Raw genomic sequence first — 17,423 nt, forward strand, 5'->3', positions numbered from 1 at the left:
TAATCTATTTCAGCCAAATTTGTGTTCCAAACCTGAAATCTTGCTCCTTCTCTTCTGGGCCCGGGCTTTTGTCCACACAGAGGTTTCTGGCCACATGTGGGGATCAGCGCACTCACAAGAAAATGGGTAACACATTTTGAGGTCCATTTTCTTGCTATCCTTTGTAAAGGTGAACAAATTGGGTCTGAAGCAACATTTTAGTGGGACGGCAGTCAGCAGGGGCTGCTGTGCGATGCTCCACCAGTCAGTACACAGATTACAGGCACAAATCGATTCAAATTGGATCCGCTGCACTGATAAAATTATGTTTTCTTGTATGCAAAAAAACCTGCCTGAGTCTTTAGGCTGACTTACCATAGCGGACATTAAGAATCACAGTGCTAAATACCGCCCTGACCGCTCACACCACTGATTGGCGGCTTTCTGGCTAATTTGTACACTGACACAAAGCTGCTACTCAGTGGTGGGGACGAGGTTATACAGAGCAGGACTGCATGGCAAGTGACAACAAGTCCTCTACTCATAATCTCCTGCTGATAAATCAGTGATTTTATTGAACCTACAGCAAGTAGCCCAGTAAGTGACATCTTGCTGGAATCAAGGTCTGTGCCCCTACATCATGCTGCTCTTGGATTAAATAGTAAAAACCTGCTGACGGGTTCCCTTTAACTGTGGAATGTAGTCAATGTAAAATGTTGGCAAAGAAAGTACATAGAATGGAGGGAGAAGGAAGAAATTTATCCCAGTTTGTCAAGGTCACTAATGCTGTTGTACATCGTGAGAATTAATGACATTCGTACATTTCAGTATGAGATACATTTTCCATGTACAATAGGGAGAGGAACTTACATCTAATAGAGAAGAAGATTGAAGAGGAGACCATCGCCCTCAAAAACAATCATCTGACTCTGTAAGTGCTGAGACTTGCAGTAATAAAAGTAATCGTTCTAGATAACAATGATCTATATTCTTACAGTTTCTCCTCTCCCCTCCCACCATGGGCTGTAACTTAGTGCGGAGCTTAGTTACACTTTACACTAAGATACATGGAAACTGTGAGAAGGTGACTGGGGGACACAATACAGCTCTGGCAAAAATGAAGAGGCCACTGCAAAATGTTCAGTTTTTCTGATATTTTTGAGTAAAATGTAAATTGTTAATTCATTCTATAAACTTCTGACAACATGTCTCCAAATTTCCAAGCAATAATTTTTGTATTTTTTTTTTCTGACAAAGAAAATGGTCAAAATAAAAAAAATGTGCTTTCATACTTCAAATAATGCAAAGAAAACAAGTTCATAATAATTTAGAAACAACAATACTAATGTTTTAACTCAGGAATCAATATTTTGTGGAATAACCATGATTTTTAATCACAGCTTTCATGCGTCTTGGCATGCTTTCCACCAGTCTTTCACACGGCTTCTGGCGCAGAAATGTAAGCAGTTCTTCTTTGTTTGATGGCTTGTGACTATCCATCATCCTCTTGACTACATTCCAGAGGTTTTCAATGGGGTTCAGGTCTGGAGATTGGGCTGGCCATGACAGGGTTTTGATGTGGTGGTCTCTTAATTTTTGCCAGAGCTGTACTTACCAGCAAGATTCAATGAAAAACCCACCTACTATGCAGGGGGCTACAGCGCAGCTGTATGTAGGTGACTGAGGCAGTGCTGCACCTAAGGCCACGTTCACAAGATCAGGATTTTACATCAGTATTTGTAACCCGGAGAGGGACAATCAGAGGAAAAGTATAATAGAAACACGTCACACTTCTGTATTTATCATCCACTCCTGGTTTTGGCTTACACATACTGAGGTAAAATACTGACCAAATACTGAGCGTGTGAATGTGGTCTAATACAGACATGGCTGAGAGCACAGTGGTACATGGAATAACAGGGAACATGCAGCACTAAACCAGCACTGCGGACCCTTCACTGTCAGGATCAGTACTGGTAGTGGGACCCCCACCAGGTTAGAAAGTGGAGACGTCCACAGATTTGGTCTTAGAGTCTATATAAAATTCTATAATAATAAATATTAATATTCCTCAGTTATACAGTGATTAAAAGACACACACAGGACTGGTGAATGCCGAGATAGGAACACATTAAAGGGAATCTGTCACCAGGTTATTACTACCCCATCTCAGAGCAGCATGATGTAGGGGCAGAGACCCAGATTCCTGAGATGTATCACTGGGTTAGGTGCAACAGTTTTGATAAAATCAGTGTTTTATCTGCTGCAGATCTACACGTTCTCTGAATACTGATCTCAGAATAATCCTACCCTTATCATTGATTGGCAGGTTTCTGTGTACACTGTGCATAGGCAGAAAGCTGGCAATCAGTGGTGGGGGCGGGGTTATACAGAGATTATGAATATGGAGGAATACAAAGCAGCAGGTTTACTAATCTTCTACTGATAATATACTGCTGATAAAACAGCAAGCAGCCCAGTAAGTGACACATCACTAATTTATTAGAATCAAAAACCTGGAGACGGATTCCCTGTAAATCAGATGTATAGTATGTATTGTAATGTAGTGTATAATGAGTCATGACACAAGGCCTCATGTATGAAAGCTGTGCTCTGTTATAGCCCTGAAAAAGAAGAAAAAGATGGCTTTGCTGGAGCCCAGCCATCAAGTACTTACCATATTTTTCAGATTATTAGAAGCACTTTCCCCAAAAAAAATTTTTTGGGGAAAATGGGGGTGCATTTTATAATCTATGTGTAGCTTACCGGTGGGGGGCGGCTGCGGTGGAGCGGGGTCAAAGGAGGCAGGGTCACTTCTGCAGAAAGCTGGTGGCAGGAGTCGGTGATGCTGCAGGCCCCAGGCAGGGAGGAGAAGGTGTTTGGCGGTATGAGGCTGTGGTGGGCCCTGGGCTTTCACAAAATGTAGGCGTACCTGCACTTGCCATCCTTTTCACTGCTGTGGACTCTGTGGAAAATGGCCGCTGAAGATGGGGTATGCGAAGATTGAGATCTCTGCTCCCAAGATCTCAATATGTGCATATGTCGTCTCCAGCAGCCATTTTCCCTAGGTGTTCCGCAGTGAAAAGGATGGGAAGTGCGAGCCCGCCACAGCCTTGCACCCCATCCTCCCAGCCCGGAGCACGCCACAGCCGAATACCCCCTCCTCCCAGCCCGGAGCCCGCTACAGCCTTGCACCGCCATACACCCCTCCTCCCAGCCCGGAGCACGCACCATCGCTCCACTCCTGCTACCGCCACCAGCTTCCTGCAGCAATGACGCTGCCTTCTGGTACCCCGCTCCTCTGCCATGGCCCCCCCTTAAGCTACCGTAAAATTGGACTATAAGACGCACAACCATTTTATTAAAAAATCTTTTTTCCTGTTTTTGTTCCCAAAATTTGGGTTGCGTCTTATAGTCTGCAAAATACGGTATATTATATCAGAGAATATAGTATTACCGTATATGTAAATGAGGACGCAAGTGCCCCGAGTGCAGGATGATTTTGAATGGGTGCATATATTCTCCGCACTGTTCCCTGCCTACTGCCGCCTCGTGCGCCAATATTATCAAGCGAATAAAAACCTTATACTCCTGTTGCTGATGATCGGTTTATTCAGCAGCGCAGCCCGATATTACGGGTTTTATCCTTTGGATACAATATCATCAGGTCGGAGAGAGTCTGAGAAAAAGCCGACTCTACAGCATGCTGCTCCTGTAAAAGAAAATGCCCCTGACCCCCCACAAGAAAAAGGTGAAGAATAACACCACAGGAAAGATGCACCGTTTTGGGGAGTTTGTAGGGAACCTGTCATGTCCCCAAACGCTATTATTCTGTAGATATGAGGTAAAAGTGCAGGTTAAGGGCTCGGTCACACGAGACTATAACACGGTCGAGTGCTATGTGGTAAAACATCTCACGGCACTCAGACCAGTGTTATTCTATGGGGCAGCTCAGGTCTGCGATTATTTTCTCATGCTGGTTTAGCAATTGTATCGCACTCAGCCATGCAAGTCTATGGGTGTGTGTGAAACATCGGACTGCACTCAGATGTCATCTGAGTGCAGTGCGATTACTGTATATACCGGCAATGGAGGAGCCTCAGACTTTCATTCATCGAGGAGTGTCCGGCACAGCTTCAGCCACCACTGAACAGTACACAGTGAGGGAGGCTGTAACCGCACCCCGACACTGACTGACAGCCGGCTCTGCACTGATGCACTCCTGAGCGACCTGTCAGTGTCGGGGTGCGGTTACAGCCGCCACTCTCAGCGCTGTGAGCTGTCACTGTAAGGGTATGTGCACACGTAAATGGAACCCCTGTGGATTTTTCCGCACCTGTTTTGGTAAATCTGCAGGTAAACCGCACTGCGGAATTACCGCAGATTTATCGCTTTTTTTGCGGATTTTGTGCTGATTCCACCTCCGGTTTTACACCTGTGGATTCATATTATGGAACAGGTGTAAACAGCAGCGGAATCCCCACAAAGAATTGAAATGCTGCGGAATAAACAACGCAGCGTTTCCCTCGGTATTTTCCGCAGCATGGGCACTGCGGATTTTGTTTTCCATAGGTTTACATTGTACTGTCAACGCATGGAAAGCTGCTGCGACTCTGAAGTGGCCAATCCGCTGCGGATCCCCAGCAAGATCCGCAGCGTGTGCACATACCCTAATTCCCCTGGGCACGCCTGCATGACTGAAAGCTGGCAGCTCCCAGAGAAAAAAAACAGTTCATTTTCTCGCAGGTGACGCACTTTCAGTACAGCGGCTGGCACCTTCATCACGGTATTAACCTGCAGATTAACCCAATATCTGCAGCTAATAGCATTATAGGACCTGACAGGTTCACTTTAAACTGATTTTTTATATTTTTCTTTTGATTGGTGAGTTCAAGACACAGGTGGGAGTAGAAGTGGCTCATAAGTGGGGGAGGAAGCAGATTTCTCTGATAGATTACAAAGCTTCTTACATTTTCTTGTACTGTTGAGTTTGCGACCATTTAACATAAATTGGTGAATCTTCCTTGTACAATAGTGAGAAAGAAGGAAAAAAAACATGAAACTGATGAAGAAGAGGATCACGATCATGTAAGTGCCGAGAATTACTGATCTAATATAAGCCAACCTTATAGATCCCATAATGATACAATCCGATGTGTGACTCACTGTATTCAGGGACAGATGATATGAACCGGTCTGCACACAATACACCGTATATCCACTACACAGATAGGCGACATTTACTGGGTGTCGCTCATGTATCAGATTTTAGGGGGAAAAGACGGCAAAGCGTTTTATGGGATACAAACAAAAAAGAAGAAAAGAACCATGAGCCAATATCTTAATATGGCGTCCGTAGAAATATATCAGATATTATATATGCTAAACATATAGAGAAAGTCATCCCCCCGCTGGAGTGTTGAGGACCCCCAGATCGCAGTAACATCTGCCAGGAGACAGACTTTCCAAACTTCAGTCCAACAGAGCAGATGCCATAAGTATTATCACTTATTCCATCATGGATGAAATCTGGTATAAAATCCAGGAGATAATGGAATATTCCAGCAGGTCGGTGACAAACCATTTTTGCTTTTTCGTTACATTACAGATTTTGCACCATTTGGCTTTTACAGGCGCTTTGTTTCTCTGCACATTGAACTTTGATGTGGTCATAAATTGGCTGAGAGGAGCTAAAAAGACAGAAGAAAAGCTACAAACTCTCCCACTGGACAATCAGAACAAGTTCAAACGGTGCAAATGTTCTAATGAAAAACAATTTGAAAAATGATTTTTAGCCAAAAATGGATACATTGAAATAAGCTAAATAATGGTCCCCAAAGATGGACAACCCCTCTAACCTGTTCGCGGGACCTGCTGTACTTGTGCGGCGCAGCAGGACGTGTCGTGTGGTGGCCGAGTAAAGAGCCCTAATGTCTCTGACAACCGACCATCTCTGCATGTAGAGGTTTTTGCAGAAAAAAATAATAGTACATAGTAGCTTTATAGGAAGGGCATTAGTGGAGCTAACATCACTGGGATTTGTTTTATACAAAGGTTTTTTTACTTCTACTGATATTATTTTCATTTTTTTCTTCTAAATTTTTCTTTCCTTTTTTTTTTCTCTACATTTTTTTCTTTTACAGTAAATTTCATAATAAATAGTACATTTTATACTCGCCCCACACTAATAATGTGCAAAATAAAAATTTGTCTTTTTTCTTAACTTACTGGACTAGTAATGGGGGTATCCCGGGCCCGACTGGCCATCTGGTAATCCTGGCAAATGCCAGAAGGGCCTGTCTGGTTGTGGGCTGCTTTGTGTGCTACATTGTTAACCGAATCCATGTCTAAAGACACCCATACTGTTAAGAGTTGTGACAGAGAACAAAGTCGCTGACTCCGTCACTTACCCCAGCAGGCCATGGGTATCATTAGCAATATTGGTCCTGTAGTAAATCTTCCTTTCCTCCATCCAGGGTAATATTAGTAATATATCCCATCTGGTTCATGGAGACAGGGACAGCATGGGCCTGTGTAATTTAAAATGCCAGGACTATATTTCTGTCACAGTCCGTACCTGGATGGAGACCAAGGGGCAGAATGTGGTCACTGCTGCTCTTCATATTGCTGATATTTATACATTTACATATGAGATGACAATTTATGTTCCATTTACAACAGGAAACAAATCAAACTAACATTACAAGAGAGATTGGAAAAGGAGATGAAAGAGCGTAACGCCATGGAGAAAACTTGGTAAGTGATTTTATTTTCAGGTAGAAATTATATGAAACCTGTCTGCACATACTATATATCTGTCTACACTGATAGTTGTCAGGGTGTGCAAGTCATTTCTAAAGGTACCTTCACACGAAGCGATGCTGCAGCGATAGCGACAACGATGCCGATCGCTGCAGCGCCGCTGTTTGATCGCTGGGGAGGTGTCACACAGACCGCTCTCCAGCGACCAACGATGCCGAGGTCCCCGGGTAACCAGGGTAAACATCGGGTTGCTAAGCGCAGGACCGCGCTTAGTAACCCGATGTTTACCCTGGTTACCAGTGTAAAAGTAAAAATAACAAACAGTACATACTCACCGGCGTCTGCTTCCTGACACTGACTGAGCTCCGGCCCTAACAGCAGAGCGGTGACGTCACCGCTGTGCTTTCACTTTCACTTTAGGGCCGGCGCTCAGTAAGTGTCAGGAAGCAGACGCTGGGGGACGCGCAGGTGAGCATGTACTGTTTGTTATTTTTACTTTTACGCTGGTAACCAGGGTAAACATCGGGTTACTAAGCGCGGCCCTGCGCTTGGTAACCCGATGTTTACCCTGGTTACCAGTGTAAAACATCGCTGGTATCGTTGCTTTTGGTGTCAAACACGAAGATACACGCCGGTCTGACGACCAAATAAAGTTCTGGACTTTATTCAGCGACCAGCGACATCACAGCAGGATCCTGATCGCTGCTGCGTGTCAAACTAAACGATATCGCTAGCGAGGACGCTGCAACGTCACGGATCGCTAGCGATATCGTTACAAAGTCGTTTCGTGTGAAGGTACCTTTAGTTTAGGACGTTAAAGGACACATCAATTAGATGAATTCTATTCATTTGACTGTTTAGAATGGGCACCAGGAAGAACAGACCATGAGCAGCACTTTATATGGCTCCTTTAGAAAGACACAAGGTATGATTAGAGGCATGTATACTTTCTATAGCATACCTCCTGTCTAGGATTTGGGAGCTGTCTCAGGAGGTCGGCACATGTGCAATCTGTACCCTCACAGATATGGCTGAATACAATAGTGGAGATGGGAGCCGTCAGCTTCCTGCACCACCACACGGCCGGTGCCCTCTGGGCTGCGTAATCCTATGGCTGCATATACATTAAATGGGAGTGTACTCAGGACTACAGAACAGGAGAAGGACTTGGGGATTCTGGTTACAAGTAAGCTGTGCAGCAGCATTTAATGTCAAGCAGCAGCTGCAAAAGCAAACAAGATTTCAGGGTGTATGAAAAAAGCTAAAATCCTGCGATCCCAACATATTGTTACCCCTTTATAAATCACTTGTGAGGCCACATCTAGAATATGAGATCCAGTTTTGGGCTCCACATTGGAAAGCATCTCATATGATAAAAGTTGGAAAAGTTGGACTTATTTAGCTTAGATAAAATGATGTCTCAGAGGGAATCTCATGTATAAATGCATGTGTGGTCAGTACAAAGGACTGGCGCCTGACTTGTTTCGTACAAGGACCATACTAATGACCAGTGGGCACTCATTACAGGTGGAACAAGGGTGATTCCGACAGCTAAACAGGAAAGGGTTCTTTACAGTTACAGCAGAGCAGTCAGACTGTGGAATGCCGACCACAAGAGGAAGTAATGAAAGACACTTCAAAAAGGGCTGGATGATTTCCTCAATACACATAACATTGCTGGTTATAGTTAGTTTAGTGATAAAATGCACAATAGGTGGAGAAAGGTTGAACCTGATGGCCCAAGGTCTTTTTTTCAACCTATGTAATAAATGGACCTCACATGTAAACACGAGTGCAAAAGAAATAGAAAGTAATTCCCTAAAATCATCATTCTCATCCCTTCTGTAATTCATAATAGTAAAGCTGAAAAGAAAACCCAAAATGTCACTTTTTATTGTAGATTTTGACCTTATGCCCCAAGTCACCACAGGGGGCGCATTACTCAGCTGCCTTGAGTGCATTTAACCCCTTGATGACGTGACTAACTAACTTTAAGAAACATTTACCTTTATAAGCAGAAGAAAAAACTGGATAAGAGTTTTACTAACAAAGAAAAACTAAGGCTCCGATACATGAAGACCGGTGATTTTCTCTCTGGTTTCAATGAGGGTGGTGGTGGCGTCAGACGCTCCTGAGCCATGAAAGACTGTCTGCCTCTTCAGGACGAGTGGCGTGCACCATGTTGGCGGAGCTCGGAGAAATTGATGTGGAAACACCAAAAGCTGCAAAATATTTCCGCAACTCCAAATTGTGCCAAAATGTTGCAATTTATCTCAGAATTCTGGTTAAACTACTTTGATAAATTTGGGTCTTAGACTATCAAAATTTAAATGGTCCAGTAAAAAAAACACATTACTTAACCCTTCATCATCCTGATCTGATAAAAGAAGCTGCAGGGAGAGGAAGCTGCTATTAGATAGTGGTGCCCCCTGCAGTCACACAACAGCCTGAGTGCTGCGATCTCTCCGATACGTCACCATTGTCGGATCATTGAGGGTCTGAGATCGCTGTCATACATTTGCTGCTGTGAAATCTTTATCAATACCTTTCTTTTACAACAGGACCTACAAAATGATTGAAAGACTGTTCAATCCATCCATGAAAACCATCATAATGTATGTTATTTCTGGAAATATAATATGTGACACTGTACAGTATTTGTAGTGATCCGGATATTGCTCACACCCACTGCTCCAGTGCTTTCTGTCTGTCTGTAACGGAAATCCCAAGTCGCTGATTGGTCGCGGCAAAACAGCCACGATCCAATCAGCGACGGGCACAGTCCGGCGGCAAAATGGACGCTCCTTATTCCCCGCAGTCAGTGCCCGCTCCATACTCCCCTCCAGTCAGCGCTCACACAGGGTTAATGGCAGCGTTAACGGACCGCGTTATGCCGTGGTGTAACGCACTCCGTTAACGCTGCTATTAACCCTGTGTGACCAACTTTTTGCATAGGCAGCATCAATAGTAAAAAGATCTAATGTTAAAAATAATAAAAAATAGTTATATACTCACCTTCCGGATCCAGCCCAGGCCTTTCCCGCTCCTCGCAACGCTCCGGTGACCGGTCCAAGCATTGCGGTCTCGCGAGACCACCACGTCATCATCTCGCGAGACCGCAAGGCACTCTTGGGACCGGAGCGTCGCGAGGAGCATCGGTAAACGCCTCGGCTGGATCCGGGGGGCCGACGGAAGGTGAGTATATAACTATTTTTTATTTTCATTCTTTTTTTAACAGAGATATGGTGCCCACATTGCTATATACTATAAAAAATAAATATAAATATGGGCCGTGTTAGATACTGCGTGGGCTGTGTTATATACTACATATCTGTGCTATATACTATGTGGGCTGTGCTATATACTACGTGGCTGGGCAATATATTACGTGTCTGTGCTATTTACTACGTGGGCTGTGCTATATACTACGTGGTTGAGCAATATACTACGTGGCTGGGCAATATATTACGTGTCTGTGCTATTTACTACGTGGGCTGTGCTATATACTACGTGGCTGTGCTATATACTACGCGGCTGTGCTATATACTACATGGGCTGTGTTATATACTACGTGGCTGTGCTATATACTACGTGGCTGTGCTATTTACTACATGGCTGTGCTATATACTACATGGTCTATGTTATATACTACGTGGCTGGGCAATATACTACGTGGGCTGTGTTATTTACTACATGGGCTGGGCAATATACTACGTGGCTGTGTTATATACTACGTGGGCTGTGTTATATACTACGTGGGCTGTGTTATACACTATGTGGGCTGTGCTATATTTCTCTTTCGCCCGGGGCCCTCAAAAACCTGGAGCCGGCCCTGGCTTCACTGATTGGTCACGCCCGGCCACGAACAATCAGCGACAGACGCAGTCCGCTCACGAATTGGCGTGGAATTTGAACCGGCCGCTGTTATGATCCCAATGGCAGAGGATCTCAGAGATTTCAGCAAAGTCTGCAAACATAAATACCAGCTCATAGGGAAGTGGTAACTAGGCTGACCGTATATCTGATCCTAGCACAACCAACTAACAGTAGCCGGGGAACGTACCTACGTTGATCCTAGACGTCTCGCGCCAGCCGGAGAACTAACTAACCCTATCAGGGAAAATAAGACCTCTCTTGCCTCAAGAAGAAAGACCCCAAAGTTATAGTTCAAGCCCCCAACAAATAATAACGGTGAGGTAAGAAGAAAAGACAAACGTAAGAATGAACTAGATTTTAGCAAAGAGAGGCCCACTGACTAATAGCAGAAGATAGTAAGATGACTTATACGGTCAGCAAAAAACCCTACAAAATATCCACGCTGAATATCCAAGAACCGACTAACTGTGAGGGGGGAGAATATCAGCCCCCTAGAGCTTCCAGCGAAATCAGGAATCACATTTTGTACAAGCTGGACAAAAATCAGAACAATGCAAATAAACAAAAATAAGAAAGCAGGACTTAGCTTATCTTGCAAGGAACCAGGACCTGAAGACAGGAGCAAACAGAAATGAACTGATTACAACGATGCCAGGCACTGGACTGAGAATCCAGGAAGTTTAAATAGCAACACCCCAGGCCTAACGAACCAGGTGAGTACCAACCTGGAGAAAGACAATCCAAGTGCCAACCACTAGTGACCACAAGAGGGAGCCAAGAAGTATAGTTCACAACAGGCCGCACCCTGTGTATGAATTGCATTATTCTGAAAACTTAAATAAACTGCATACATATTCTAGAATACCCGATTTGTTAGAATCGGGCCACCATCTAGTGTGTGTGTGTGTGTGTGTGTGTGTGTGTGTGTGTGTGTGTGTGTGTGTGTGTGTGTGTGTGTGTGTGTGTGTGTGTGTGTGTATATATATATATATATATATATATATATATATATAATATAACGCTGGGGGAGCGTCACTCTGTCCGAAGCCTTTATAGACTGCGCAAGCGCCGGCACAGTCTGGACCCCACAGAGTGACGCTCCCAGGAGATAGCGGTATGCGTAAGCACTGAACGCACACCGCGATCTCCAACGGAGAAGCAGGGACGAGCCAGGAGGGTGAGTATGCAATATTTACCTGTCCTCCGTTCCATCGATGCGCGCTGCTCTGTCCTCCACATCCTCTGCTTGTGACGTTCAGTTCAGAGGGCACGATGACGCGCTTAATGCGCGCCGCCCTCTGACTGAACAGTCACAGCCAGAGGATGTGGTGGATGGACCAGCGCGCATCGATGGAACGGGGGACAGGAAAATATAGCAAGTGCCGGGGGCCTGAGCTAGCGGCGACTCCGGCACCTGACTCCCACAGCGCGCCGGTGTCCTCGCCTGCTCAGACCCCCAGCACAGCCACCCGCACTCACCACAGCCGCCCGCACTCACCACAGCCACGCACAGTCGCCCGCACTCACCACAGCCACGCACAGCCGCCCGCACTCACCACAGCCACGCACAGCCGCCCGCACTCACAACAGCCACGCACAGCCGCCCGCACTCACAACAGCCACGCACAGCCGCCCGCACTCACAACAGCGACGCACAGCCGCCCGCACTCACAACAGCCACGCACAGCCGCCCGCACTCACAACAGCCACGCACAGCCGCCCGCACTCACCACAGCCACGCACAGCCGCCCGCACTCACCACAGCCACGCACAGCCGCCCGCACTCACCACAGCCACGCAGTCGCCCGCACTCACCACAGCCGCCCTCACTCACAACAGCCGCCCTCACTCACAACAGCCACGCACAGCCGCCCGCACTCACAACAGCCACGCACAGCCGCCCGCACTCACAACAGCCACGCACAGCCGCCCGCACTCACAACAGCCGCCCGCACTCAGCACAGCCGCCCGCACTCAGCACAGCCGCCCGCACTCAGCACAGCCGCCCGCACTCAGCACAGCCACGCACAGCCGCCCGCACTCAGCACAGCCACGCACAGCCGCCCGCACTCAGCACAGCCACGCACAGCCGCCCGCACTCAGCACAGCCACGCACAGCCGCCCGCACTCAGCACAGCCACGCACAGCCGCCCGCACTCAGCACAGCCACACACAGCCGCCCGCACTCAGCACAGCCACACACAGCCGCACTCGGGCAGTAGAGCCGGAGAGAGAAAGATGAGAGCAACATATGGCAGAATGGAAACAGGAACAGGCAGAATGGGTGCAGCACATTACAACAGAATGGGGGCGCAGGATGGGAGCAGCACATGATAGAATGGGGGCACGGGATAGGAGCAGCACATGGCAGAATGGGGGCGTGGGATGGGAGCAGCACATGACAGAATGATTGCGCACGATGGGAGCAGCACATGACAGAATGGGGGCGCACACATGACAGGATGGGGGTGCAGGATGGGAGCACATGACAGGATGGGAGCAGCACATGACAGGATGGGAGCAGCACATGACAGGATGGGAGCAGCACATGACAGGATGGGAGCAGCACATGACAGGATGGGAGCAGCACATGACAGAATGGGGGCGCACACATGACAGGATGGGGACGCAGGATGGAGCAGCACATGATAGGATGGGGGCGCAGGATGGAGCAGCACATGACAGGATGGGAGAGCAAGATGGGAGCAGCACATACCAGGATGGAGACCATATACCAATATAAATGCTCGCCACCCGGGCGTAGAACGGGTTCAATAGCTAATTATATATATATATATATATATATATATATATATATATATATATATACATACATACATACATATACACATACATACATATATATACATGCAGGGGGTGATATATATAAACACACTGTAAGATTGCACTTACTGAGTGTATTGGGGGACACTCATTTAGCAGTGGATTAACGTAGTCAGGCACGGGTCTTCACTTTAACAGTCCATGTGGTTTATTATGGAGTCATAAGCCACAGAAATATGAAGGACAAGCAAACAGTCTTTACATCAATCTTCACATCATAGTATACGGCTTTGAAACGCGGTCACTAAACATGCCTAACCTCTGTGTCCAGTTATCGTGGGTGACTGCACGCCATACAGTTCATTAATGTCCATGGAGCACAACAGGCACCAACATACGACATTACGGTTGCAGTCTCTAATCATGCTGGACTTTTACTCTGTCCAGTTACCATGGGTGACTGCACAGCACCCCATACGCTGGCTTACCTTCCAGGAGCTCCTGCTCCATACGCTGTACACTGACTCCTGTCAGTACTATCTCAGAGAAGCTGCCGAACTGGGATCACCGTCCCGGGCAATGCCTTGCTCACCAGGCCACCTGACAGTCCAGATCCTCAGACGGGCTGTAGCTTCCCCAAACACAGTGCCATCACGGACTCTGCACACACGTCCTCTCTGTGTGCTATTCAGGACGTCCATCCCCATCTGGGACCGTCCAACACACAGGCCCCCAGGTCCAAGGCCTCCCCCATGTGCTCTTCAGGGATCTAGTCCTACTCCCAGGACCTCCCAACACAGAGGCCCTCCAGGACCTGGCACACAGACCACTAAGGTCCATCCATCTCTTTTTCATGTGACCCACATGGTCACATTATATACTTGTAGCCACTCCCATAGGTGGGAGGTGTGTGTGGCTAGTTGAACCATTACAACTACAGATATGCCTCCACGTATATCCTGAGGAGCACATGCAGCGCCACCTAGCTGTAGCAGGGGTCACTGCATCACAACACACACAGACACACACACAGCATACGTGTATATATATATACTAGCTATTGAACCCGTTCTACGCCCGGGTGGCGAGCATTTATATTGGTATATGGTCTCCATCCTGGTATGTGCTGCTCCCATCTTGCTCTCCCATCCTGTCATGTGCTGCTCCATCCTGCACCCCCATCCTGTCATGTGCTGCTCTATCCTGCGCCCCCATCCTATCATGTGCTGAGTGCGGGCGGCTGTGCTGAGTGCGGGCGGCTGTGCTGAGTGCGGGCGGCTGTGCTGAGTGCGGGCGGCTGTGCTGAGTGCGGGCGCCTGTGCTGAGTGTGGGCTGCTGTGCTGCGTGCGGGCGGCTGTGCTGAGTGCGGGCGGCTGTGCGTGGCTGTGCTGAGTGCGGGCGGCTGTGCGTGGCTGTGCTGAGTGTGGGCGGCTGTGCCTGGCTGTGGTGAGTGCGGGCGGCTGTGCGTGGCTGTGCTGAGTGCGGGCGGCTGTGCGTGGCTGTGCTGAGTGCGGGTGGCTGTGCGTGGCTGTGCTGAGTGCGAGCGGCTGTGCGTGGCTGTGCTGAGTGCGGGCGGCTGTGCGTGGCTGTGCTGAGTGCGGGCGGCTGTGGTGAGTGCGGGCGGCTGTGCGTGGCTGTGGTGAGTGCGGGCGGCTGTGCGTGGCTGTGCTGAGTGCGGGCGGCTGTGCGTGGCTGTGCTGAGTGCGGGCGGCTGTGCGTGGCTGTGCTGAGTGCGGGCAGCAGTGCGTGGCTGTGCTGAGTGCGGGCGGCTGTGCGTGGCTGTGCTGAGTGCGGGCGGCTGTGCTGAGTGCGGGCGGCTGTGCTGAGTGCGGGCGGCTGTGCTGAGTGCGGGCGGCTGTGGTGAGTGCGGGCGGCTGTGCGTGGCTGTGCTGAGTGCGGGCGGCTGTGCGTGGCTGTGCTGAGTGCGGGCGGCTGTGCGTGGCTGTTGTGAGTGCGGGCGGCTGTGCGTGGCTGTTGTGAGTGCGGGCGGCTGTGCGTGGCTGTTTTGAGTGCGGGCGGCTGTGCGTGGCTGTGCTGAGTGCGGGCGGCTGTGCGTGGCTGTGCTGAGTGCGGGCGGCTGTGCTGAGTGCGGGCGGCTGTGCTGAGTGCGGGCGGCTGTGCTGAGTGCGGGCGGCTGTGCTGAGTGCGGGCGGCTGTGCTGAGTGCGGGCGGCTGTGCTGAGTGCGGGCGGCTGTGGTGAGTGCGGGCGGCTGTGCGTGGCTGTGCTGAGTGCGGGCGGCTGTGCGTGGCTGTTGTGAGTGCGGGCGGCTGTGCGTGGCTGTTGTGAGTGAGGGCGGCTGTGCGTGGCTGTGGTGAGTGCGGGCGACTGTGCGTGGCTGTGGTGAGTGCGGGCGGCTGTGGTGAGTGCGGGCGGCTGTGCGTGGCTGTGCTGGGGGCCTGAGCAGGCGGGGACACCGGCGCGCTGTGGGGGTCAGGTGCCGGAGTCGCCGCTAGCTCAGGCCCCCGGCACTTGCTATATTTTCCTGTCCCCCGTTCCATCGATGCGCGCTGGTCCATCCACCACATCCTCTGGCTGTGACTGTTCAGTCAGAGGGCGGCGCGCATTAAGTGCGTCATCGTGCCCTCTGAACTGAACATCACAGGCAGAGGATGTGGAGGACAGAGCAGCACGCATCGATGGAACGGAGGACAGGTAAATATTGCATACTCACCCTCCTGGCTCGTCCCTGCTTCTCCGTTGGAGATCGCGGTGTGCGTTCAGTGCTTACGCATAGCGCGATCTCCTGGGAGCGTCACTCTGTGGGGTCCAGACTGCGCCGGCGCTTGCGCAGTCTATAAAGGCTTCGGACAGAGTGACGCTCCCAGCGTTATATTATAGATATATATATATATGTATATATACACAGGTTGCCTCTGTATCTCACACACCCGCTGCTGTGCTCCAGCCCTGGCATTGCAGTGTATGATCAGGGTGCCAGTGACACTATTCTCCTCCATGAGGTGCAGACTTCTCCCCTTCTGAGTGGCCATAATCTTATGGCTGTTGCCGGCGCTGTATGCCCGGTTGCCATGGTATTAGCCGCTGCAGTGTCCCCCGCTGAGCTAATAGTGGGACTGATATGCTGCCTCCATGCTCTTCCTCAGGCATGACGCCCATGCTTCCTGCAGCTCTCCCCTCTATTACATGCAGTGTGTGCTGTCTCTCACCCCCTCTCTCTATGAGATGCAGTCTCTTAGCTCCTCCCTCTCTTTCCTGCTCATGTTGTGTCTCCGGTTCCTGAGGTCCCGGAGCGGACCAGACCCCCCTCACCCAACCCTCCCAAGAGACCCCTGAGGGATCTAGGGGCTCCCCGCACTCTCCGGTCCTCTCCCGGGGGAGACTCAAAGACCTCGCAGCCAGTGGGACAGCCCCCCCACAGAGGGAGAAGCCCCATCACCAAGGACAGACACCCCAACATCATCAGAGACTCCCCAAACTCAGACAGTGGAGAAGAGCCCGGCATTGGGGACACCAAGAACAGAGAGCACGGAGCCAGTGTCACGCAGAAATTCTGCTCCTCCATTGACATTGATCCTTCGACTGGTGGCAGAGCCTCCCCGATTACACACACCGCCGACCCCACTGGAGACAGCCCGACCAGCAACTCCCCTACAAGTGACAGAGATCCCAGCACAGACTCGGCGCAGCACGCTGCCTGAGACCCCCGGGGAGATACAGAGGCAGAGACCCCCCTGGCTCAGACAGAGACCCACACGGCCGGTGGATGGACGAGACATCAGGGAACGCGGTGATCATCAGGATCTGCATCCCGGACCTGCTGCCGCAAACGGGGCTTTGCGTGTGGAGTTGGTGTGGCTATGTGGAGTGGGCATGGCTTGATACATACACTCACATACACATACTCTCCTCTCAGCTTTATATACAGTACTAGATGGTGGCCTGATTCTAACGTATCAGGTATTCTAGAATATGCATGTCCACGTAGTATATTGCACAGCCCACGTAGTATATTGCCCAGTGACGTAGTATATTGCCCAGTTATGTAGTGTATTGCCCAGTG

The 17,423-nt window shown here is 49.4% G+C and overlaps 1 protein-coding gene across 1 annotated transcript in view; it reads right to left on the reverse strand.

The window, feature by feature from the left end:
* TSGA10 (testis specific 10) overlaps positions 1-17,423 on the reverse strand; it is a 177,355-nt gene that overhangs the window by 158,744 nt on the left and 1,188 nt on the right. The gene's annotated exons all lie outside the window — the stretch shown is intronic.

The sequence above is a fragment of the Ranitomeya variabilis genome, chromosome 3, assembly GCF_051348905.1.
Source record: "Ranitomeya variabilis isolate aRanVar5 chromosome 3, aRanVar5.hap1, whole genome shotgun sequence".
Classification (NCBI taxonomy): domain Eukaryota; kingdom Metazoa; phylum Chordata; class Amphibia; order Anura; family Dendrobatidae; genus Ranitomeya; species Ranitomeya variabilis.